The sequence below is a fragment of the Pristiophorus japonicus genome, chromosome 23 (assembly GCF_044704955.1).
Source record: "Pristiophorus japonicus isolate sPriJap1 chromosome 23, sPriJap1.hap1, whole genome shotgun sequence".
Classification (NCBI taxonomy): domain Eukaryota; kingdom Metazoa; phylum Chordata; class Chondrichthyes; family Pristiophoridae; genus Pristiophorus; species Pristiophorus japonicus.
The window spans coordinates 7,396,801-7,423,702 of NC_091999.1; positions in this window are offsets into that span (position 1 = coordinate 7,396,801).

The window sequence follows — 26,902 nt, forward strand, 5'->3', positions numbered from 1 at the left end:
CTCCTGAGGTCACTGACCTATAACTTGTGGGATAGACCTGGGGCAGGGTATCAGGATCAGTGCCTTCACCCTCCTGAGGTCACTGACCTATAACTTGTGGGGACACCTGGGGCAGGGTATTAGGATCAGTGTCTTCACCCTCCTGAGGTCACTGACCTATAACTTGTGGGGACACCTGGGGCAGGGTATCAGGATCAGTGCCTTCACCCTCCTGAGGTCACTGGTCTATAACTTGTGGGATAGACCTGGGGCAGGGTATCAGGATCAGTGCCTTCACCCTCCTGAGGTCACTGACCTATAACTTGTGGGGACACCTGGGGCAGGGTATCAGGATCAGTGTCTTCACCCTCCTGAGGTCACTGACCTATAACTTGTGGGATAGACCTGGGGCAGGGTATCAGGGTCAGTGCCTTCACCCTCCTGAGGTCACTGACCTATAACTTGTGGGATAGACCTGGGGCAGGGTATCAGGGTCAGTGTCTTCACCCTCCTGAGGTCACTGACCTATAACTTGTGGGATAGACCTGGGGCAGGGTATCAGGATCAGTGCCTTCACCCTCCTGAGGTCACTGACCTATAACTTGTGGGGACACCTGGGGCAGGGTATCAGGATCAGAGCCTTCACCCTCCTGAGGTCACTGACCTATAACTTGTGGGATAGACCTGGGGCAGGGTATCAGGATCAGTGCCTTCACCCTCCTGAGGTCACTGACCTATAACTTGTGGGATAGACCTGGGGCAGGGTATTAGGGTCAGTGCCTTCACCCTCCTGAGGTCACTGACCTATAACTTGTGGGATAGACCTGGGGCAGGGTATCAGGGTCAGTGTCTTCACCCTCCTGAGGTCACTGACCTATAACTTGTGGGGACACCTGGGGCCGGGTATCAGGATCAGTGTCTTCACCCTCCTGAGGTCACTGACCTATAACTTGTGGGATAGACCTGGGGCAGGGTATCAGGATCAGTGCCTTCACCCTCCTGAGGTCACTGACCTATAACTTGTGGGATAGACCTGGGGCAGGGTATCAGGATCAGTGTCTTCACCCTCCTGAGGTCACTGACCTATAACTTGTGGGGACACCTGGGGCAGGGTATCAGGATCAGTGCCTTCACCCTCCTGAGGTCACTGGCCTATAACTTGTGGGGACACCTGGGGCAGGGAATCAGGATCAGTGTCTTCACCCTCCTGAGGTCACTGGCCTATAACTTGTGGGGACACCTGGGGCAGGGAATCAGGATCAGTGCCTTCACCCTCCTGAGGTCACTGACCTATAACTTGTGGGGACATCTGGGGCAGGGTATCAGGATCAGTGCCTTCACCCTCCTGAGATCACTGACCTATAACTTGTGGGGACACCTGGGGCAGGGTATCAGGATCAGTGTCTTCACCCTCCTGAGGTCACTGACCTATAACTTGTGGGATAGACCTGGGGCAGGGTATCAGGATCAGTGTCTTCACCCTCCTGAGGTCACTGACCTATAACTTGTGGGGACACCTGGGGCAGGGTATCAGGATCAGTGTCTTCACCCTCCTGAGGTCACTGAACTATAACTTGTGGGATAGTCCTGGGGCAGGGTATCAGGATCAGTGCCTTCACCCTCCTGAGGTCACTGACCTATAACTTGTGGGGACACCTGGGGCAGGGTATCAGGATCAGTGCCTTCACCCTCCTGAGGTCACTGACCTATAACTTGTGGGGACACCTGGGGCAGGGTATCAGGATCAGTGCCTTCACCCTCCTGAGGTCACTGACCTATAACTTGTGGGGACACCTGGGGCAGGGTATCAGGATCAGTGCCTTCACCCTCCTGAGGTCACTGACCTATAACTTGTGGGATAGACCTGGGGCAGGGTATCAGGATCAGTGCCTTCACCCTCCTGAGGTCACTGACCTATAACTTGTGGGGACACCTGGGGCAGGGTATCAGGATCAGTGCCTTCACCCTCCTGAGGTCACTGACCTATAACTTGTGCGATAGACCTGGGGCAGGGTATCAGGATCAGTGCCTTCACCCTCCTGAGGTCACTGACCTATAACTTGTGGGATAGACCTGGGGCAGGGTATCAGGATCAGTGCCTTCACCCTCCTGAGGTCACTGACCTATAACTTGTGGGATAGACCTGGGGCAGGGTATCAGGATCAGTGCCTTCACCCTCCTGAGGTCACTGACCTATAACTTGTGGGGACACCTGGGGCAGGGTATCAGGATCAGTGCCTTCACCCTCCTGAGGTCACTGACCTATAACTTGTAGGATAGACCTGGGGCAGGGTATCAGGATCAGTGTCTTCACCCTCCTGAGGTCACTGACCTATAACTTGTGGGATAGACCTGGGGCAGGGTATCAGGATCAGTGCCTTCACCCTCCTGAGGTCACTGACCTATAACTTGTGGGATAGACCTGGGGCAGGGTATCAGGATCAGTGCCTTCACCCTCCTGAGGTCACTGACCTATAACTTGTAGGATAGACCTGGGGCAGGGTATCAGGATCAGTGTCTTCACCCTCCTGAGGTCACTGACCTATAACTTGTGGGATAGACCTGGGGCAGGGTATCAGGATCAGTGCCTTCACCCTCCTGAGGTCACTGACCTATAACTTGTGGGATAGACCTGGGGCAGGGTATCAGGATCAGTGCCTTCACCCTCCTGAGGTCACTGACCTATAACTTGTGGGATAGACCTGGGGCAGGGTATCAGGATCAGTGCCTTCACCCTCCTGAGGTCACTGACCTATAACTTGTGGGATAGACCTGGGGCAGGGTATCAGGATCAGTGCCTTCACCCTCCTGAGGTCACTGACCTATAACTTGTGGGGAAACCTGGGGCAGGGTATCAGGATCAGTGCCTTCACCCTCCTGAGGTCACTGACCTATAACTTCTGGGGACACCTGGGCCAAGATACCATTGGCCCTTCCTGATCACTTGCTGTACCTGCAGACTAACCTTTTGTGTGTCATGTACAAGGACCCCCAGGTCAAGCTGTACTGCGGCACTTTGCAATTTGGGAAGTGGAAGGTTGTGGAAGATGCTACATAAATGTTTCTTACCCAACAAATCTCGTAATATCAGTCTCAAAACGTGTCACTTGACCCCCCACCCCCCCCCACCCCCCCGCCTTTGCCTCCGCGGCCTTTTTATTGGGAGAGGCGATTTGCAAGCAGGAATGTTGTGAAGTGGTCCAGAGAGAGTGTGTGGGAGCTGGGTGCCGTGACAGGCTTCAACCAGCAGGAGTCGCCCCCCACTCACCCACCCACTCACCCACCCACCCACTCACTCACCCACCCACTCACTCACCCACCCACTCACTCACCCACCCACTCACTCACTCACTCACCCACTCACTCACCCACCCACTCACTCACCCACCCACTCACCCACCCACCCACTCACTCACTCACCCACTCACTCACCCACCCACTCACTCACCCACCCACCCACTCACTCACCCACCCACCCACTCACCCACCCACTCACTCACCCACCCACCCACTCACTCACCCACCCACTCACTCACCCACCCACTCACTCACCCACCCACTCACTCACCCACCCACCCACTCACTCACCCACCCACCCACTCACTCACTCACCCACCCACTCACTCACCCACCCACCCACTCACTCACCCACCCACTCACTCAACCACCCACCCACTCACTCACTCACTCACCCACTCACCCACCCACTCACCCACCCACCCACTCACTCACCCACTCACTCACTCACTCACCCACTCACCCACCCACTCACCCACCCACTCACTCACTCACCCACCCACTCACTCAACCACCCACCCACTCACTCACTCACTCACCCACTCACCCACCCACTCACCCACCCACCCACTCACTCACCCACCCACTCACCCACCCACCCACTCACTCACCCACCCACTCACCCACCCACTCACTCACCCACCCACCCACTCACTCACTCACTCACCCACTCACCCACCCACTCACCCACCCACTCACTCACCCACCCACCCACTCACTCACTCACTCACCCACTCACCCACCCACTCACCCACCCACTCACTCACTCACCCACCCACCCACTCACATCACTCACTCACATCACTCCTGCCCAAACCTTTCAACTCGCCAAAGTTCGCAGTGCTGAGCACAAGGCTGATTTGTGAGTTGTTGAACTGGCCCTGGGAACAGCAACATCACGAAGTGTGCTCCCTCCTTCATTCTGCAAGGAAACGTCAGTCTCTCTCTCGTACACCCTCTCTCTCTCTATTTCTCGTACACCCCCTCTTTCTCTCTCTCATACACCCTCTCTCTCTCTCTCTCTCTCATACACCCTCTCTCTCTCTCTCTCTCTCATTCTCTCTCTCTCTCTCTCTCATACACCCTCTCTGTCGTACACCCTCTCTCTCTATCTCTCGTACACCCTCTCTCCCTCTGTCTCTCTCTCTCTCTCTCGTACGCCCTCTCTCTCTCTCTCATTCACCCTCTCTTTCTCTGTCTCTCTCTCTCGTACGCCTTCTCTCTCTCTCTCTCTCTCGTACACCCTCTCTCTCTCATACACCCTCTCTCTCTCTGTCTCTCTCTCTCTCTCTCTCTCGTACACCCTCCTCTCTCTCTCTCTCTCGTACACCCCCTCTCTCTCATACATCCCCCTCTCTCTCTCTCTCTCTCCCTCTCGTACAACCTCACTCTCTCTCTCTCATACACCCTGTCTCTCTCATACACCCTAACTCTCTCTGTCTCTCTCTCTCTCTCTCGTACACCTCCCTCTCTCTCTCTCTCGTACACCCCCTCTCTCTCATACACCTCCCTCTCTCTCTCTTTCTCCCTCTCGTACAACCTCACTCTCTCTCTCGCACACCCTCTCTCTCTCTCTCGTACACCCTCTCTCTCTCTGTCTCTCTCCACTCTCGTACACCCACTCTCTCTCTCTCATACACCCCCCCCTCTCTCTCTCTCTCTCTCATATACCCTCTCTCTCTCCCTCTCGTACAACCTCACTCTCTCTCTCGTACACCCTCTCTCTCTATCTCTCGTACACCCTCTCTCTCGCTGTCTGTCTCTCTCTCTCGTACACCCCCCTCTCTCTCTCATACATCCCCCTCTCTCTCTCTCGTACACCCCCTCTCTCTCTCTCTCCCTCTCATACAACCTCACTCTCTCTCTCGTACACCCTCTCTCTCTCTCTCATTCACCCTCTCTTTCTCTGTCTCTCTCTCTCTCTTGTACACCTTTCTCTCTCTTTATCTCTCTCTCTCTCTCGTGCACCCTCTCCCTCTTTCTCTCTCTCCCTCGTACACTCTCTCTCTCTCTCTCTCTCTCGTACACCCTCTTTCTCTCTCTCTTTCTCTCTCTCATACATCCTCTCTCACTTGATCTCTCTCATACACCCTCTCTCTCTCTCTCTCTGTCTGCATAAAACTGCTTGCGACGTCTTAAAGGGCCGGGTCTCGGTGAGAGCCTTTGTAAATAATGGAACAGCTGGGAGTGGTGATGCAGTAGTTCAATGGCTCGTGTCCCAGCAGTTAAAACAAGCACTTCTTCAACAACAACATGATCATCATCATCGGCAGTTCCTCCAAATCGTGGAAGACTCACTTGCACTCTAAACATGAGTTCTCAAGTGGCTGAATGTAATATCTCCAAGTTTGCAGATGACACTAAGCTGGGTGGCGGTGTGAGCTGTGAGGAGGATGCTAAGAGGCTGCAGGGTGACTTGGACAGGTTAGGTGAGTGGGCAAATGCATGGCAGATGCAGTATAATGTGGATAAATGTGAGGTTATCCACTTTGAGGGCAAAAACAGGAAGGCAGAATAGTATCTGAATGGTGACAGATTAGGAAAAGGGGAGGTGCAACGAGACCTGGGTGTCATGGTTCATCAGTCATTGAAAGTTGGCATGCAGGTACAGCAGGCGGTGAAGAAGGCAAATGGTATGTTGGCCTTCATAGCGAGGGGATTTGAGTATAGGAGCAGGGAGGTCTTACTGCAGTTGTACAGGGCCTTGGTGAGGCCTCACCTGGAATATTGTGTTCAGTTTTGGTCTCCTAATCTGAGGAAGGACGTTCTTGCTATTGAGGGAGTGCAGCGAAGGTTCACCAGACTGATTCCCGGGATGGTGGGACTGACATATGAGGAGAGACTGGATCGACTGGGCCTGTATTCACTGGAGTTTAGAAGAATAAGAGGGGAGTTCATAGAAACATATAAAATTCTGACGGGACTGGACAGGTTCGATGCAGGAAGAATGTTCCCGATGTTGGGGAAGTCCAGAACCAGGGGACACAGTCTAAGGATAAGGGGCAGGCCATTTAGGACAGAGATGAGGAGAAACTTCTTCACTCAGAGAATTGTGAACCTGTGGAATTCTCTACCACAGAGAGTTGTTGAGGCCAGTTCGTTGGGTATATTCAAGAGGGAGTTAGATGTGGCCCTTACAGCTAAAGGGATCAGGGGGTATGGAGAGAAAGCAGGAAAGGGGTATTGAGGGAATGATCAGTCATGATCTTATTGAATGGTGGTGCAGGCTCGAAGGGCCGAATGGCCTACTCCTGCACCTATTTCTATGTTTCTATGTTTCTATGAACAGTCCAAGACAAGAACTACTGCACAGGTGGGACAGACAGTGGTTGAGGGAAGGGGAGGGTGGGACTGGTTTGCCGCACGCTCCTTCCGCTGCCTGCGCTTGCTTTCTGCACGCTCTCGGCGACGAGACTCGAGGTGCTCAGCGCCCTCCCGGATGCACTTCCTCCACTTAGGGCAGACTGGTCTTTGGCCCAGGGACTCCCAGGTGTCGGTGGGGATATTGCACTTTATCAGGGAGGCTTTGAGGGTGGTCCCTTGTAACGTTTCCTCTGCCCACCTGGGGCTCACTTGCCGTGAAGGAGTTCCGAGTAGAGCGCTTGCTTTGGGAGTCTCGTGTCTGGGGGACATGCGGACAATGTGGCCCTGCCCAGCGGAGCTGGTCGAGTGTGGTCAGTGCTTCGATGCTGGGGATGTTGGGCCTGGTCGAGGACGCTAACGTTGGTGCGTCTGTCCTCCCGGGGGATTTGCAGGATCTTGCGGAGACAACGTATATTTATATAGCGCCTTTAACGTAGTGAAATGTCCCAGGGTGCTTCACAGGAGAATTATGAGATAAAAATTTGACACCGAGCCGCATAAGTAGAAAGTAACGTAGGTGACCTAAAGCTGGGTCAAAGAGGGAGGTTTTAAGGAGCGTCTTAAAAGAGGAGAGAGAGGGGGAGAGGTTTAGGGAGGGAGCTCCAGAGCTTGGGGCCCAGGCAACAGAAGGCACGGCCACCGATGGTGGAGCGATTATAATCAGGGATGGTCAGGAGGGCAGAATTAGAGGAGTGCAGACATCTCGGGGGGGTTGTGGGGCTGGAGGGGGTTACAGAGATCGGGAGGGTTGTAGGGGCTGGAGTGGGTTACAGAGATAGGGAGGGGTGTAGGAGCTGGAGGAGGTTACAGAGATAGGGAGGGGTGTTGGGCTGGAGGAGGTTATAAAGATAGGGAGGGGTGTAGGGGCTGGAGGAGGTTACAGAGATAGGGAGGGGTGTAGGAGCTGGAGGAGGTTTCAGAGATAGGGAGGGGTGTAGGGCTGGAGGAGGTTACAGAGATAGGGAGGGGTGTAGGGGCTGGAGGAGGTTACAGAGATAGGGAGGGGTGTAGGGGCTGGAGGAGGTTACAGAGATAGGGAGGGGTGTAGGAGCTGGAGGAGGTTTCAGAGATAGGGAGGGGTGTAGGGCTGGAGGAGGTTACAGAGATAGGGAGGGGTTTAGGGGCTGGAGGGGGTTACAGAGATAGGGAGGGGTGTAGGGGCTGGAGGGGGTTACAGAGATAGAGAAGGGTATAGGGGCTGGAGGAGGTTACAGAGATAGGGAGGGGTATAGGGGCTGGAGCAGGTTACAGAGATAGGGAGGGGTGTAGGGGCTGGAGGGGATTACAGAGATAGGGAGGGGTGTAGGAGCTGGAGGAGGTTACAGAGATAGGGAGGGGTGTAGGGGGCTAGAGGAGGTTACAGAGATAGGGAGGGGTATAGGGGCTGGAGGAGGTTACAGAGATAGGGAGGGGTATAGGGGCTGGAGCAGGTTACAGAGATAGGGAGGGGTGTAGGGGCTGGAGGAGGTTACAGAGATAGGGAGGGGTATAGGGGCTGGAGCAGGTTACAGAGATAGGGAGGGGTGTAGGGGCTGGAGTGGGTTACAGAGATAGGGAGGGGTGTAGGGGGCTAGAGGAGGTTACAGAGATAGGGAGGGGTGTAGAGGCTGGAGGGGGTTACAGAGATAGGGAGGGGTGTAGGGGGCTAGAGGAGGTTACAGAGATAGGGAGGGGCGAGGGCCATGGAGGGATTTGTAAACGAGGATGAGAATTCTGAAATCGAGTCAATGTAGGTCAGCGAGCACAGTGGACTACTGTGATAATACAACTGCTGCTATGAAAGCAAGTTGCACATTGAAGCCATCTTGAGTGTGTGATTGTCACTTTGGTGACGAAGGATAGGATAATCGGATACCCTCGCTGAAATTGTTGTTGGTGGATGATTCAGTCCAATGATGGAGAGGCTGTGAGAGATTCTTTGTTTGGCACAACAGCTATAAATCCAAGGCATATTACCAGCACATTTGGCTAAACTGAAGTGTCCAGGTGGCAATGCCTATGGGAATAATATTTGACAAATTTGTTGTAATTCTTTGAGGATGTAACGAACGGTGGATAAAGGGGGAACCAGTGGATGTGGTGTATTTGGATTTCCAGACGGCATTTGACAAGGTGCCACGTAAAAGGTGACTGCACAAGATAAAAGTTCACGGGGTTGGGGGTAATATATTAGCATGGATAGAGGATTGGCGAACTAACAGAAAGCAGAGAGTCGGGATAAATGGTTCATTCTCTGCTTGGCAACCAGTAACTAGTGGGGGTGCCGCAGGGATCAGTGCTGGGACCCCAACTATTTACAATCTATATTGACGACTTGGAAGAAAGGACCGAGTGTAACGTAGCCAAGTTTGCTGATGTTGTGTTTGTAATAACTCGATAGACTGAATACTATAAACTAACACAGGTACAAACCTGCCTCTACTTTATTCGAGCCCAAAGTGATCACATTACAAGATGGCTGGCCTTTTATACCTGGGCCACACACACTGCGCACAGCCCAATGACCTCCGACAGTGATGCCACCTGGTGTCTAGTAAACCCCAAGCATACATACATGACAATATCCCCCTTTAAGATATTAGTAACAGTCTTTTTACAAAATGGGATGGTCCGGGACTTTCCGCTCCCGAGTTGAACATCTCAGTTCAACTCCAGCCTTGGGTGAGCGTTCTGAGTCTGTTATGACTGGGGGCTGGGTAGCCGATCTGATGGGAATGGCAATGACCACGTCAGGGATTGAAAGTCCAGGTTCACTGATGGTGGCGGAGTCCTCTGATGACTGAGGGTAGGTTGGTTGGTCACTGATTGCGTCTTCCTCAGACTGTTCCGGTTCATCCGTGTGCCACAGCTTTATCTGATCGACATGTTTCCTGCATGTCTGCCCATTCTTGAGCTTGACGATAAACACTCTGTTACCCTCCTTGGCCGTAACAGGCCCGGCGACCCACTTGGGACCTTGACCATAATGCGGTACATACCCAGGATCATTGATAGAAAGGTCGCGTGACACGGTAGAGCGATCACGATACCACTGCTGACTTTGACGTCTGTATTCGACACGATTATTCAAGTCAGGGTGGACAAGAGAGAGCCTGGTCTTGAGACCTCTCTTCATCAATAGTTCAGCAGGGGAGACCCCGGTAAGCGTGTGGGGTCTTGTCCTGTAACTAAGCAATATGCGTGACAAGTGAGTTTGCAGTGAACCTTGAGTTACACGTTTCATACTCTGCCTGATGATTGGGACCGCACGCTCTGCTTGACCGTTAGATGCGGGTTTGAAAGGTGCTGACCTCACAGGTTTGATACCATTGAGTTTCATGAACTCTTGAAACTCCATACTGGTGAAGCAAGGTCCGTTGTCGCTTACAACGATGTCAGGCAGACCGTGCGTGGCAAACATGACACGAAGGCTCTCAATGGTAGCTGTGGATGTGCTGGATGACACGATTATACACTCTGTCCACTTGGAATAAGCATCCACCACAACTAAAAACATCTTTCTGTTCCTATTTCTTATGTTCTTATGTTCTTATGTAACAGGGTGCTTGGGAGAGTTCCATCGCGGCCGTGAATGTTTCGGAGCATATGTGGAGCGGCTAGGAATGTTTTTCACCACAAATTGTATCATCGAAGTCCCTGATGATGAAAACCGTAACCGGGCGGTGTTGGAAAGAAAACGGGCTATTTTCTTAACTGAAGCAGGGGCCCGAGGTGTATGAAACCCTGAAAAATTTGCTTGTGCCTGTCAAGCCAAAGGACATTTCACTTAAGCGGTTAGAACAGCATTACAGTCCTGAGCCGTGGAAAATTGCTGCAAGTTATGTTTTCGGAATACGAGATCAGTTAACCGACGAAAGTATCAGTGAGTACATTGTAACATTAAAGAAGCTTTCTATTCACTGAAATTTCAGAAGCTTTCAGGACCGAGCATTTCTTTGTGGGATGAAAAATGATGCGGATCAGAAGAAAGTTATTCACAACTCCGAACTTGGCTTTTGATTTAGCTTGTACCATTTCCTGTCATCAGACAACTGAGGTGAATCGCCTGCAGATTAAAAGTAAAAGGCAGTTGGGCCCCAAGGTCTCAGCAATTGGCCAAAGTAACAGAGCACTGAAGTGGTGTGGGTGGAGGGGCTGTAAATAAGAACATAAGAAATAGGAGCAGGAGTAGGCCATAGGGCCCCTCGAGCCTGCTCCGCCATTTAATACGATCATGGCTGATCCGATCATGGACTCAGCTCCACTTCCCCGCCCGCTCCCCATAACCCTTCACTCCCTTATCGCTCAAACATCTGTCTATCTCCACCTTAAATATATTCAATGACCCAGCCTCCACAGCTCTCTGGGGCAGAGAATTCCACAGATTTACAACCCTCTGAGAGAAGAAATTCCTTCTCATCTCAGTTTTAAATGGGCGGCCCCTTATTCTAAGACCATGCCCCCTAGTTCTAGTCTCCCCCATCAGTGGAAACATCCTCTCTGCATCCACCTTGTCAAGCCCCCTCATAATCGTATACGTTTCGATAAGGTCACCTCTCATTCTTCTGAATTCCAATGAGTAGAGGCCCAACCTCCTCAACCTTTCCTCATAAGTCAACCCCCTCATCCCCGGAATCAACCGAGTGAACCTTCTCTGTACCACCTCCAAAGCAAGTATATCCTTTCGTAAATACAGAGACCAAAACTGCACGCAGTACTCCAGGTGTGGCCTCACCAATACCCTGTGTAACTGTGGCAAGACTTCCTGCTTTTATACTCCATCCCCCTTTGCAGTAAAGGCCAAGATTCCATTGGCCTTCCTGATTACTTGCTGTACCTGCATACTATCCTTTTGTGTTTCATGCACAAGTAACCCCCAGGTCCCGCTGTACTGCGGCACTTTGCAATCTTTCTCCATTTAAATTATAATTTGCTTTTTGATTTTTTTCTGCCAAAGTGCATGACCTCACACTTTCCAACATTATACTCCATCTGCCAAATTTTTGCCCACTCACTGAGCCTGTCTGTGTCCTTTTGCAGGTTTTTTGTGTCCTCCTCACACATTGCTTTTCCTCCCATCTTTGTATCGTCAGCAAACTTGGCTACGTTACACTCGGTCCCTTCTTCCAAGTCGTTAATATAGATTGTAAATAGTTGGGGTCCCAGCACTGATCCCTGCGACACCCCACTGGTTACTGATTGCCAACCCGAGAATGAACCATTTATCCCGACTCTCTGTTTTCTGTTAGTTAACCAATCCTCTTTCTGTGTTAATATATTACCCCCAACCCCGTGAACTTTTATCTTGTGCAGTAACCTTTTATCTGACACCTTGTCAAATGCCTTCTAGAAGTCCAACCACAGCGGTTATGTGACAGAAGCGCTACCCAGGGCAGACTCCAGCAATCCAGTTAGACGCATTTCATGCACTTCCTGCACTGCAAATCCCAGCGACAATCCCTCACTTGTTCAACCCCAGCAATGTGGAAATTTTTACTCGCATTGCCCTGCCTTGCATTCCCACGTTAATACAAGACTCACAATATGCACATTGTCCCAAAGGTCACGTCAAGGCAATGGCATTCTTGGTTTTATCAGAGCGGGCCTAGCGCTGGTTTATTATTGATTTCAACTCCTCTAACTCCACCCATAAAATCCACTCCTTTCAGAGGGGCAACACTGAAGGAGCACCATGCTCCCCTCGGTACTGCCCCTCCAACAGCGCGGCACTCCCTCAGTACCGTCCCTCCGACAGTGCGGCGCTCCCTCAATACCGTCCCTCCGACAGTGCGGCGCTCCCTCAGTACTGCCCCTCCGACAGTGCGGCACTCCCTCAGTACTGCCCCTCTGACAGTGCGGCGCTCCCTCAGTACTGCACTGTAGTAACAGCCGAGATTTCTGTGCACAATTTCCTGGAGGGGGACTTGAAACCACAACCTGCTGACTCAGGGACGAGTGTGCTGCCCACTGAGCCACAGCTGGATTTGAGGGGAAATGTCTTCACCCAGAGGGTGGTGGGGGTCTGGGGCGGAACTCACGGCCTGAAAGGGGGGTAGAGGCAGAAACCCTCACCACATTTGGATGTGCACCTGAAGTGCCGTAACCCACAGGGCTACGGACCCAGAGCTGGAAAGTGGGATTAGGCTGGGTAGCTCTTGGTCGGCCGGCACAGACACGATGGGCCGAAATGGCCTCCTTCCCTGCTGTAAATGTCTAGGATTCATGACCGATACAGAAAGTGTTGTTTGGAGAAACAGTGCATGAGAACTTTTGCTGGTAACGAGCTGTAATCACTCGTGATCAGACAGCAAATATTTCTTCACATCACTTGCAAAGTGCTGCAGTACAGAGGGACCTGGGGGTCCTTGTGCATGAAACACAAAAGGCTAGTGTTGTGTATGTGTAAGTATATAGCCTGTACACTTAACGTACAGCTACATAAGACTACTCGATGTACCTTCACACTGTATGTACACTGTTTGTACCACCAGAGGGTGCAACTGGTGGAGACCTAGGGGTCACCTGTACACGACAGATAACCAGGCATAAAAGGGAGATCACCTTTCTGTACCCTCGCTCATGGGCTGCAATAAATGGACTAAGGTCACCACAGTTCAAGTACAAAACCTTACCTCATGGAGTCATTACTCAAGTGCTTACAGACACAATAGTTAGTATGCAGGTACAGCAAGTGATCAGGAAGGGCCAATGGTATCTTGGCCTTTATTGCAAAGGGGATGGAGTATAAAAGCAGGGAAGTCTTGCTCCAGTTATACAGGGTATTGGTGAGGCCACACCTGGAGTACTGCGTGCAGTTTTGGTTTCCATATTTACGAAAGGATATACTTGCTTTGGAGGCAGTTCAGAGAAGGTTCACTCGGTTGATTCCGGAGATGAGGGGGTTGACTTATGAGGAAAGGTTGAGGAGGTTGGGCCTCTACTCATTGGAATTCAGAAGAATGAGAGGCGATCTTATCGAAACGTATCAGATTATGAGGGGGCTCGACAAGGTGGATGCAGAGAGGATGTTTCCACTGATGGGGGAGACTAGAACTAGGGGGCATAGTCTTAGAATAAGGGGCCACCCATTTAAAGCTGAGATGAGGAGGAATTTCTTCTCTTAGAGGGTTTTAAATCTGTGGAATTCTCTGCCCCAGAGAGCTGTGGAGGCTGGGTCATTGAATATATTTAAGGTGGAGATAGACAGAATTTTGAGCAATAAGGGAGTGAAGGGTTATGGGGAGCGGGCGGGGAAGTGGAGCTGAGTCCATGATTGGATCAACAGGCGGTGAAGAAAGCAAATGGTATGTTGGCCTTCATAGCTAAGGGATTTGAGTATAGAAGCAGGGAGGTCTTACTGCAGTTGTACAGGGCCTTGGTGAGGCCACACCTGGAATATTGTGTTCAGTTTTGGTCTCCTAATCTGAGGAAGGATGTTCTTGCTATTGCGGGAGTGCAGCGAAGGTTCACCAGATTGATTCCCGGAATGGCAGGACTGACATATGAGGAGAGACTGGATCGACTGGGCCTGTATTCACTGGAGTTTAGAAGAATGAGAGGGGATCTCATAGAAACATATAAAATTGTGACGGGACTGGACAGGTTAGATGCAGGAAGAATGTTCCAGTTGCAGGGGAGTTCCAGAACCAGGGGTCACAGTCTAAGAATAAGGGGTAAGCCATTTAGGACTGAGATGAGGAGAAACTTCTTCACTCAGAGAGTGGTTAACCTGTGGAATTCTCTACCGCAGAAAGTTGTTGAGGCCAGTTCATTAGATATATTCAAGAGGGAGTTAGATATGACCCTTACGGCCAAAGGGATCAAGGGGTATGGAGGGAAAGCAGGAAAGGGGTACTGAGGTTGAATGATCAGCCTTGATCTTATTGAATGATGGTGCAAGTTCGAAGGGCCGAATGGCCTACTCCTGCACCTATTTTCTATGTTTCTATCAACATCGGCAGTCCATCGGAATCGAGGAACATAAGAACATAAGAATTAGGACCAGGAGTAGGCCATCTAGCCCCTCGAGCCTGCTCCGCCATTCAAAAAGATCATGGCTGATCTGGCCGTGGACTCAGCTCCACTTACCCGCCCGCTCCCCGTAACCCTTAATTCCCTTATTGCTTAAAAATCCATCTATCTTTGACTTGAATACATTCAATGAGCCAGCCTCAACTGCTTCCCTGGGCAGAGAATTCCACAGATTCACAACCCTCTGGGAGAAGAAATTCCTTCTCAACTCGGTTTTAAATTGGCTCCCCCGTATTTTGAGGCTGTGTCCCCTAGTTCTAGTCTCCCCGACTAGTGGAAACAACCTCTCTGCCTCTATATCCCTTTCATTATTTTAAATGTTTCTATAAGATCACCCCTCATCCTTCTGAACACCAAGGAGTAAAGACCCAGTCTACTCAATCTATCATCATAAGGTAACCCCCTCATCTCCGGAATCAGCCTAGTGAATCGTCTCTGTACCCCCCACATTGCTAGTATATCCTTCCTTAAGTAAGGTGACCAAAACTGCACGCAGTACTCCAGGTGTGGCCTCACCAATACCCTGTACAGTTGCAGCAGGACCTCCCTGCTTTTGTACTCCATCCCTCTCGCAATGAAGGCCAACATTCCATTCGCCTTCCTGATTACCTGCTGCACCTGCAAACTAACTTTTTGGGATTCATGCACAAGGACCCCCAGGTCCCTCTGCACCTCAGCATGTTGTAATTTCTCCCCATTCAAATAATATTCCCTTTTACTGTTTTTTTTTCCAAGGTGGATGACCTCACATTTTCCGACATTGTATTCCATCTGCCAAACCTTAGCCCATTCGCTTAACCTATCTAAATCTCTTTGCAGCCTCTCTGTGTCCTCTACACAACCCGCTTTCCCACTAATCTTTGTGTCATCTGCAAATTTTGTTACACTACACTCTGTCCCCTCCTCCAGGTCATCTATGTATATTGTAAACAGTTGTGGTCCCAGCACCGATCCCTGTGGCACACCACTAACCAACGATTTCCAACCTTAGGGCGGACTGGTCTTTGGGCCCAGGGACTCCCAGGTGTCGGTGGGGATGTTGCACTTTATCAGGGAGGGCTTTGAGGGTGGTCCCTTGTAACGTTTCCTCTGCCCAGCTTTGGCTCGTCTGCCGCGAAAGAGTTCCGAGTCCTCTTGTCAACAAGAGCAGACATTGACGACGAGATCCAACTCCATCTCCAGTGCGCCAGTGCAGTCTTTGGCCCCCTGAGGCAAAGAGTGTTTGAAGACCAGGCCCTCAAAACTGGACACTGCATGCAACACTTTGCATCTCAATGAAATCGCCCTTATTCTACGGGCCCCGAACTTGACCACCTCACCATCCGGTGCCACTCTCGAGGAGGGTGGGGAAGGGAGAGCCACTGGGAAGCGCGCGCTGACATCAGCGGATGGCCAAGTGAAAGCAGGTCTTCCTCGATTCCGAGGGACTGCCTATGATGTCATTACGAGCACTTATTCGCTGGCTCAATCACTTTCCATGTCAGAAAAGCAGTTGATACCATGTGCTCATGTGCTCACCGCACGTTAATGTCCTCCTGTGTATATCGGAGAGCCCCGAGGGGGAAATCCTTCTCGCACACTTCCAGCAAAACCTGTTTTTTTTTTCATTTGTTTCTGGGGATGTGGGCGTCGCTGACAAGGCCGGCATTTATTGCCCGTCCCCTAATGGCCCCTTGAGAAGGTGGTGGTGAGCCGCCTTCTTGAACCGCTGCAGTCCGTGTGGGGAAGGTGCTCCCACAGTGCTGTTGGGGAGGGAGTTCCAGGATTGTGACCCAGCGACAATGGAGGAACGGCCGATATATTTCCAAGTCGAGGGATGGTGTGTGACTGGGAGGGGAACGAGGAGGAGGCGGTGTTCCCATGCGCCTGCTGCCCTTGTCCTTCTGGGCGGGCAGAGGTCGCGGGTTTGGGAGGTGCTGCCGAAGAAGCCTTGGCGAGTTGCCGCGGTGCATCTTGTAGACGGTGCACACTGCAGCCAGGGGGCGCCGGTGGTGGAGGGAGTGAGTGTTGGAGGTGGTGGAGGGAGTGAGTGTTGAAGGTGGTGGAGGGAGTGAGTGTTGAAGGTGGTGGAGGGAGTGAGTGTTGAAGGTGGTGGGTAGTGTGTCGATCAAGCGGCTGCTTTGTCCTGGATGGTGTCGAGCTTCTCGAGTTAATTCTCCCTCCCCCACCCTCTCAGGCCGCGTATTCCAGATACCACTCGCTGTGTGAACAAGCGTTCCCTCACGTCGCCTTTGGTTCTTCTGCCAATCGCCTTAAATCTGTGTCATCTGGTTCCCGACCTTTCCACCAATGGGAACAGTTTCTCTCGATCTACTCTGTCTAGACCCCTCATAACTTTGAACACCTCCATCAAATCTCCTCTCAACCTTCTCTGTTCCAAGGAGAACAAGCTCACCTTCTTCAGTCTATCCCCGTCACTGAAATCCTTCGTCCCTTGAACCATTCGCATCAATCTTTGCTGCACCCTCGACCAGGCCCAACATCCCCAGCATCGAAGCACTGACCACACTCGACCAGCTCCGCTGGGCAGGGCCACATTGTCCACATGGCCCCCCAGACATGAGACTCCCCAAAGCCAAGCGCTCTACTCGGAACTCCTTCACGGGCAAGCGAGCCCCAGGTGGGGCAGAGGAAACGTTACAAGGGACACACCCTCAGAGCCCACCCCTGATAAAGTGCAACATCCCCCACCGACACCTGGGAGTCCCTGGGCCCAAAGACCAGTCCCGCCCCTAAGTGGAGGAAGTGCATCCGGGAGGGCGCTGAGCACCTCGAGTCTCGTCGCCGAGAGCGTGCGGAAAGCAAGCGCAGGCAGCGGAAGGAGCGTGCGGCAAACCAGTCCCACCCTCCCCTTCCCTCAACCCCTGTCTGTCCCCACACCCCGTGCCTCCCCTCCCCCGCACCCGTCCCCACCTGTGACAGTGACTGCAGATCCCGCATTGGTCTCATCCATCACCTTAGAACTCATTTGAGCGTGGAAGCAAGTCACCCCTCGACTCCGAAGGACTGCCGAAGAAGAAGAAGCAGTCCCAAGCACCAGCCAAGGTGCCCTTGTCTCGATAAGGGAAGTGTTCCTAGGATACGCACATACCTAACATTCAAGGCCCAAAGCGGGCTGGTATTTGCCTGCACCAGGGAACAGCAGCCTGATTATGTTACAGGACGAGGATTCCAGAGCCACGGGCTCATTTCCCACCACAGCAGCTGTGGAATTTAAACTGAGTTAATTAAATGAATCTGGACAAAAAAGCGAGTTTCGGTAATGGGGGCCAGGAAAGGGCAGGTCCCCAGGGATCGCTGTTCAAGAAAAAAAAGGTGTCATCGACAGCGCTAGGCAGGGGTTCACGATGGATGGGAAATTGTTGGGGTGGCTAATAAAATGTTCAATCTTAGCCGTGGCCCAGGGTACAGCACTCGGGCCGTTCAGCCAGAAGATTGTAGGTTCAAGTTCCAATGCAATGACTTCAGCAAGTAACTTAAGCTGCCACTCCCTGTGCAGTGCTGATAACTAGCCTGGCAGGGACATCGGAGCCCGAGAGTAAAATCAAGAAGGCAGAGAATGCAAGGCAGGTAAATGAATAAGCGAGTTTGGAAAGCAGAGGAAATAAAGGCTAGAAAATAGACAAGGCAGATTGGCAGTGCTCAGTGGTATGTACTTCATCATCAACATCACAGGCAGTCCCTCGGAATCGAGGAAGACTTGCCCCCACTCTAACAGTGAGTCCTCAGGTGACTGAACAGTCCAATAAGGGAGCCACAGTCCCTGTCACAGGTGGGACAGACAGTGGTTGAGGGAAGGGGAGGGTGGGACTGGTTTGCCGCACGCTCCTTCCGCTGCCTGCGCTTGCTTTCTGCACGCTCTCGGCGACGAGACTCGAGGTGCTCAGCGCCCTCCCGGATGCACTTCCTCCACTTTGGGCGGGACTGGTCTTTGGGCCCAGGGACTCCCAGGTGTCGGTGGGGGATGTTGCACTTTATCAGGGTGGGCTTTGAGGGTGTGTCCCTTGTAACGTTTCCTCTGCCCACCTGGGGCTCGCCTGCCGTGAAGGAGTTCCGAGTAGAGCGCTCGCTTTGGGAGTCTCGTGTCTGGGGGACATGCGGACAATGTGGCCCTGCCCAGCGGAGCTGGTCGAGTGTGGTCAGTGCTTCGATGCTGGGGATGTTGGGCCTGGTCGAGGACGCTAACGTTGGTGCGTCTGTCCTCCCAGGGGATTTGTAGGGTCTTGCGGAGACACCGTTGGTGATATTTCTCCAGCGACTTGGGGTGTCTACTGTATATTAGCAAGTGAGTTTGGAAAGCAGAGAAAACAAAGGGTAGAAAATAGACAAGGGAGTTTGGCAATTTTAAATGGTACATACTACATAGAATCCAGAATTAAGGAATCATAGAATCACAGAATTAAGGAATCATAGAATCACAGACATTTACAGCACGGAAGGAAGCCATTCGGCCCATCATGTCCATGCCGGCCAACCAAGAGCTACCCAGCCTAATCCCACTTTCCCCGCTCTAGGTCCGTAGCCCTGTGGGTTACGGCACTTCAGGTGCACATCCAAATGTGGTGAGGGTTTCTGCCTCTACCCCCCTTTCAGGCCGTGAGTTCCCCCCCAGACCCCCACCACCCTCTGGGTGAAGACATTTCCCCTCAAATCCCCTCTAAACCCCCTCCCCCCAATTACTTTCAATCTCTGCCCCCTGGTTGTTGACCCCTCTGCCCAGGGAAACAGGTCCGTCCTATCCACTCTATCCAGGCCCCTCATCATTTTATACACCTCAATCAGCTCTCCCCTCAGCCTCCTCTGTTCCAAAGAAAACAGACCCCAGCCTATCCAATCTTTCCTCATCGCTAAAATTCTCCAGTCCCGGCAACATCCTGGTAAATCTCCTCTGTACCCTCTCCAGTGCAACATCCTGGTAAATCTCCTCTGTACCCTCTCCAGTGCAACATCCTGGTAAATCTCCTCTGTACCCTCTCCAGTGCAACATCCTGGTAAATCTCCTCTGCACCCTCTCCAGTGCAACATCCTGGTAAATCTCCTCTGTACCCTCTCCAGTGCAACATCCTGGTAAATCTCCTCTGTACCCTCTCCAGTGCAACATCCTGGTAAATCTCCTCTGTACCCTCTCCAGTGCAATCACATCCTTCCTGTAATGTGGTGACCAGAACTGTGCACGCAGTACTCCAGCTGTGGCCTAACCAGTGTTTTATACAGTTCAAGCATAACCCTCCCTGCTCTTGTATTCCATGCCTCGGCCAATAAAGGCAAGTATTCCGTATGCCTTCTTAACCACCTTATCCACCTGGCCTGCTACCTTCAGGGATCTGTGGACCTGCACTCCCAGGTCCCTCTGTTCCTCCACACTTCTCAGTGTCCGACCATTTAATGTGTGTTCCCTCGCCTTGTTAGCCCGCATTCCCTCACACTTCTCCGGATTGAGTTCCATTGAAAATACAACATACAATTAATCCCACTCCCCTTCCTTTTCTCTGCAATTTTCTCCACAAGTATTTATCCAATTGCCTGTTGAAAGTTATTATTGAATCGGTTTCCGTCGCCCTTTCAGACCACCACAACTCGCTGGTTAAAAACATTTCTCCTCAGCTCCATCCGTCTGGTTCTTTTGCCGATCACCTTAAATCTGTGTCCCTCTGGTTACTGAAACTCCTGCCCCTGGGAACAGCTCCTGCTTATTTACTCTTGGCAAAGCTCTTCGAGATTTTGAACAGTTTCATCCAATCTCCTCTTAACCTTCTTTGCTCCAAGGAGAACAGGCCCAGCTTCTCCAGTCTCTCCAGGCAACAGAAGGCCCTCATCCCCAGGAAACGTTCTGGCAAATCTCCCTCTACGCCCTCTCCAAGGCCTCCACACCCTCCCTAAAAGGTGGGGCCCACAGAATTGGACAAGGTGGATGCAGAGAGGATGTTCCCACTGATGGGGGGAGACTAGAACTAGGGGGCATGATCTTAGAATAAGGGGCCGCCCATTTAAAACTGAGATGAGGAGAAATTTCTTCTCTCAGAGGGTTGTGGATCTGTGGAATTGGCTGCCTCAGAGAGCTGTGGAAGCCGGGTCATTGAATATATTTAAGACAGAGATAGACAGTTTCTTAACCGATAAGGGAGCGGGCAGGGAAGTGGACCTGAGTCCATGATCGGATCTGTTATGCACTTATGAATTGACTCCACGAGGCAATGTGTTGTACTCAAACTGGAGTGGCCTTGGTCCTTTGTTCGTAACTCAAGAGTGAGGCACAAGCAGGGTGGCTCCCCTTTTATACAGCCCCTGCCACCACAGCAGGAAACCCCGGTCTCCACCAGTTGCACCCTCTAGTGGTGCCAGCATTGTTATATACACACAGTGTAAACCTTACTGATAGTACATCAGGGAACAGGTCTCCATCTTATGCAACTGTACAGTGTCTACACAGAGAGTATATCTATAGTCTGTACGTATAACACCATCAGCCATGATTGCATTAAATGACGGAGCAGGCTCGAGGGGCCGTATGGCCTACTCCTGTTTAAGATGTTCTGACAATGCTCCATCTGAAGTGTAACCAGTATGGTATAAAGGTTTACAAATAACTTTCTGGCTCTTGTACTATTGTGCCTCTCGTTTATGAAGGTCAGGATTGTATGTGTGTGTGTACGTGTTTGATAACAGGTTCTTAACTTGTTCTGCCGGACTCAGAGCCAGGTACTGTGTGTGAATGGAATGTCTGGTGATTTGCATTCTCGCTTGTGGGAAAGTAACTTTGCTCCGTCAGGTTATACCTGTGCTACGATTCTGCATTCCTTTCCCCCAGGGGTCCTCAGGCTGATCATTCAAGCGCAATGGGATGAGCTTTCAACATGACTTGCAATAAGGGACCCCAACTATTTACAATCCAGATTAACGACTTGGGGTGCCGCAGGGATCAGTGCTGGGACCCCAACTATTTACAATCTATATTAATGACTTGGAAGAAGGGACTGAGTGTAACGTAGCCAAGTTTGCTGACGATACAAAGATGGGAGGAAAAGCAATGTGTGAGGAGGACAAAAAAAATCTGCAAAAGGACATAGACAGGCTCAGTGAGTGGGCAAAAATTTGGCAGATGAAGTATAGTGAGGGAAAGTGTGAGGTCATGCACTTCGGCAGAAAAAAAATCAAAGAGCAAGTTATTATTTAAATGGAGAAAGATTGCAAAGTGCTGCAGTACAGTGGGACCTGGGGGCTCCTTGTTCATGAAACACAAAAGGATAGTATGCAGTTACAGCAAGTGATCAGGAAGGCCAATGGTATCTTGGCCTTTATTGCAAAGGGGATGGAGTATAAAAGCAGGGAAGTCTTGCTACAGCTATACAGGGTATTGGTGAGGCCACACCTGGAGTACTGCGTGCAGTTTTGGTCTCCGTATTTAAGGAAGGATATACTTGCTTTGGAGGCAGTTCAGAGAAGGTTCACTCGGTTGATTCCAGAGATGAGGGGGTTGACTTATGAGGAAAGGTTGAGAAAGTTTGGGCCTCTACTTATTAGAATTCAGAAGAATGAGAGGTGATCTTATCGCAATGTTTAAGATTATGAGGGGGCTCGACAAGGTGGATGCAGAGAGGATATTTCCACTGATGGGGGAGACTAGAACTAGGGGGCATGGTCTTAGAATAAGGGGCCGCCCATTTAAAACTGAGATGAGGAGGAATTTCTTCTCTCAGAGGGTTGTAAATCTGTGGAATTCTCTGCCCCAGAGAGCTGTGGAGGCTGGGTCATTGAATATATTTAAGGTGGAGATAGACAGATTTTTGAGCGATAAGGGAGTGAAGGGTTATGGGGAGCGGGCGGGGAAGTGGAGCTGAGTCCATGATCGGATCAGCCATGATGGTATTAAATGGCGGAGCAGGCTCGAGGGGCCCTATGGCCGACTCCTGCTCCTATTTCTTATATTCTTATGTCCTCAATACAGACTCCAAACTGCTCGCGATGTTTTTATTCATTCCTGGGATGTAGGGGTCACTGGCATTTATTGCCCATCCCTAATTGCCCCTTGAGAAGGTGGTGGTGAGCCGCCTTCTTGAACCGCTGCAGTCCCGTGTGGTGAAGGTGCTCCCACAGTGCTGTTAGGGAGGGAGTTCCAGGATTGTGACCCAGCGACGGTGAAGGGACGGCCAATATGTTTCTAAGCTCGACACCATCCAGGACAAAGCCGCCCGCTTGATCAGCACGCTACCCACCACCTTCAACACTCACTCCCTCCACCACCGGCGCAGAAGTGGTGAGCTACGTCGCTGAACTAAGGCGCCTCGCCGGACATTGTGAGTTTGAGGGATTCCTAGAACAAATGCTCAGAGGCTTTTTTGTACTGGGCATCGGCCATGAGACAATCCTTCGCAAACTGTTGACTGTAGAAACTCTGAATCTGAGTAAAGCCATAGCGATAGCCCAGGCATTTGTGTCCACCATCAACAACACCAAGCAGACTTCGCAGAACAAAGAAGTTTCGGTCAGTACTGTGCATAAAGTAACGTCGGTTTTGAGCAGAATTGTACAGGGCAGAACGTACACGCCGGCTGTTGGTGCCCGACCTCAGATGACCCAGAGTCCACCACCATCTGTTAATGCGAGGCAGTTAACACCCTGTTGGTGCTGCGGGGGTGATCATCGGCCCCATCAAAGCTGCTTCAAGCACTATGCGTGCAATGGTTGCAGAGCAATGGGACACCTCCAGCGTATGTGCAGACGAGCTGCAAACCCTGCAAACCACCACGTCGCAGAGGAAGATCGATCCACTGTGGATCAGACGGAATTGGAGACTCGTACCGAGGAGGCAGAGGTGTACGGGGTACACACCTTCACCACGAAATGCCCACCAATAATATTGAAAGTTGAACTGAACGGTATTCCAGTGTCTATGGAACTGGACACGGGGGCGAGTCAGTCCATACTGAGTAAAACGGCCTTCGACAGGCTGTGGTGCAACAAGGCACACAGGCCCAAGCTCAGCCCCATTCACACCAAACTAAGGACTTACACCAAGGAACTGATCCCTGTAATTGGCAGTGCAGAAGTCAAAGTCTCCTATGACGGAGCAGTACACGAACTCCCGCTGTGGATTGTGCCAGGGGATGGCCGCACATTGTTAGGCAGAAGCTGGCTGGGGAAAATCCGCTGGAACTGGGACGGCATCCGAGCGCTCTCGTCCGTCGACGACACCGCATGTGCCCAGGTTCTGAGCAGGTTCCCATCGTTGTTCGAGCCAGGCATCGGAAGCTTCTCGGGGGCGAAAGTGCAGATCCATTTGGTTCCTGGTACACGACTCATCCACCACAAGGCTCGGGCGATACCGTACATGATGCGTGAGAAAGTGGAAATCGAGCTGGGCAGGCTGCAACGCGAGGACATCATTGTGCCGGCGGAGTTCAATGACTGGGCCAGTCTGATTGTTCCAGTACTCAAATAGGTCGGTACGGTTAGAATTTGCGGGGACTATAAAGTAACAATTAACCGTTTTTCGCTGCAGGACCAATACCCGCTACCCAAGGCAGACGACCTATTTGCGGCCCTGGCTGGAGGGAAGACGTTCACCAAGCTGGACCTGACCTCGGCCTACATGACGCAGGAGCTGGAGGAGTCTTCGAAAGACCTCACCTGCATCAACACGCACAAAGGTCTGTTTATCTACAACCGGTGCCCGTTCGGGATTCGGTCGGCAGCGGTGATCTTCCAGCAGTACATGGAGAGCCTGCTAAAGTCGGTTCCTTGTACAGTGGTTTTCCAGGACGACATATTGGTTACAGGTCGGGACACCATGGAGCACTTGAAGAATCTGGAGGAGGTTCTTAGTCGGTTGGATCGCGTGGGGCTCAGGTTGAAACGCTCGAAGTGCGTTTTCCTGGCGCAGGAGGCCGAGTTCTTGGGAAGAAGAATCGCGGCAGATAGAAACATAGAAACATAGAAAATAGGTGCAGGAGCAGGCCATTCGGCCCTTCTAGCCTGCACCACCATTCAATGAGTTCATGGCTGAACATGAAACTTCAGTACCCCCTTCCTGCTTTCTCGCCATACCCCTTGATCCCCCGAGTAGTAAGGACTTCATCTAACTCCCTTTTGAATATATTTAGTGAATTGGCCTCAACGACTTTCTGTGGTAGAGAATTCCACAGGTTCACCACTCTCTGGGTGAAGAAGTTTCTCCTCATCTCGATCCTAAATGGCCTTACCCCTTATCCTCAGACTGTGACCCCTGGTTCTGGACTTCCCCAACATCGGGAACATTCTTCCTGCATCCAACCTGTCCAGTCCCGTCAGAATTTTAAACGTTTCTATGAGGTCCCTTCTCATTCTTCTGAACTCCAGTGAATACAAGCCCAGTTGATCCAGTCTTTCTTGATAGGTCAGTCCCGCCATCCCGGGAATCAGTCTGGCATCAAACCCACCGACGCCAAGACGGAGGCTATCAAGAACGCGCCGAGACCACGGAACGTGACGGAGCTGCGGTCGTTCCTGGGACTCCTCAACTATTTCAGTAATTTTCTACCTGGGTTAAACACCCTGCTAGAACCCCGACATGAGCTACTGCGCAAGGGAGACGACTGGGTGTGGGGGAATTCACAAGAGGCTGCCTTTAAGAAAGCCAGAAATTTACTGTGTTCTAACAAACTGCTTGTCCTGTACAACCCATGTAAACGATTAGTGTTAGCTTGCGATGCGTCGTCGTACGGGGTCGGGTGTGTGTTACAACAGGCTAGTGAATCGGGAATTTTGCAACCGGCCACGTAAGCATCCAGGAGTTTGTCCAAGGCCGAAAGGGCCTACAGCACGGTTGAAGAAGAGGCTCTGGCGTGCGTATACTGGGTAAAAATAAATGCACCAGTACTTATTTTGCCTCAAGTTTGAGCTTGAAACTGACCACAAGCCGCTCATATCGCTGTTCTCGGAGGGCAAAGGGATTAATACCAATGCCTCTGCCCGCAGCCAAAGATGGGCGCTCACGCTGTCGGCATACAACTGTGTAATCCGCCACAGACCGGGCACAGAGAACTGCGCTGATGCTCTCAGTCGGCTGCCATTGCCCACCACCGGGGTGGAAATGGCACAGCCAGCGGACTTGCTCATGGTCATGGAGGTATTCGAGAACGCAAAGTCCCCCGTTATGGCCCGCCAGATCAGGACCTGGACCAGCCAGGATCCTTTACTGTCCCTGGTAAAAAAAAACTGTGTCCTCCATGAAAGCTGGTCCAGCGTCCCAGCGGAGATGCAGGAGGCGATTAAGCCGTTCCACAGGCGCAAAGACGAGTTGTCCCAGCAGGCGGACTGTCTGTTGTGGGGCAATCGCGTTGTCTTGCCCAAGAAAAGCAGAGACACATTTATTTGCGAATTGCATAACACCCAACCAGGCATCGTGATGATGAAAGCCAGAGCCAGAGCCCACGTGTGGTGGCCCGGCATCGACTCAGATCTAGAGTCATGTGTGCGCCAGTGCAACACTTGCTCTCAGTTGAGCAATGCACCCAGAGAGGCACCGCTAAGTTTGTGGTCCTGGCCCTCCAAACCGTGGTCCAGGATCCACGTTGACTATGCGGGGCCCATTTCTAGGCAAAATGTTTTTGGTTGTCGTGGACGCTTACTCAAAATGGATTGAATGTGCGATAATGTCTGTAAGCACGTCCACGGCCACTATTGAAAGTCTGCGAGCCGTGTTTGCCACGCACGGCCTGCCCGATGTCCTCGTCAGCAACAATGGACCGTGCTTCACCAGTGCTGAATTAAAGGAATTTATGACTCGCAACGGGAACAAACATGTCACATCTGCCCCGTTCAAGCCCGCATCCAACGGCCAGGCAGAACGGGCAGTCCAGACCATCAAGCAAAGCTTGAAATGCATGTCGGAAGGCTCCCTGAAGACCCGGTTGTCCCGTGTCCTGCTCAGCTACCGCACCAGACCCCACTCACTCACCGGGATTCCCCCAGCCGAGCTGCTCATGAAAAGGGCGCTTAAAACAAGGCTCTCTCTGGTCCACCCTGATCTACATGATCACCTGGAGGACAAGCGGCATCAACAGAGTGTGTACCATGACCGCGCAAACTTGTCACACGATATTGAGATCGATGATCCTATGTTTGTGCTCATTTATGGACATGGTGCTAAATGGCTCACTGTCATGGTCACAGCCAAAGAGGGCAGTAGGATATTTCAGGTCAAACTGACCAATGGACAAACGCACCGAAAACATTGGACCAAATTAGACTGCGGTTCACCAACAGCTACATACAA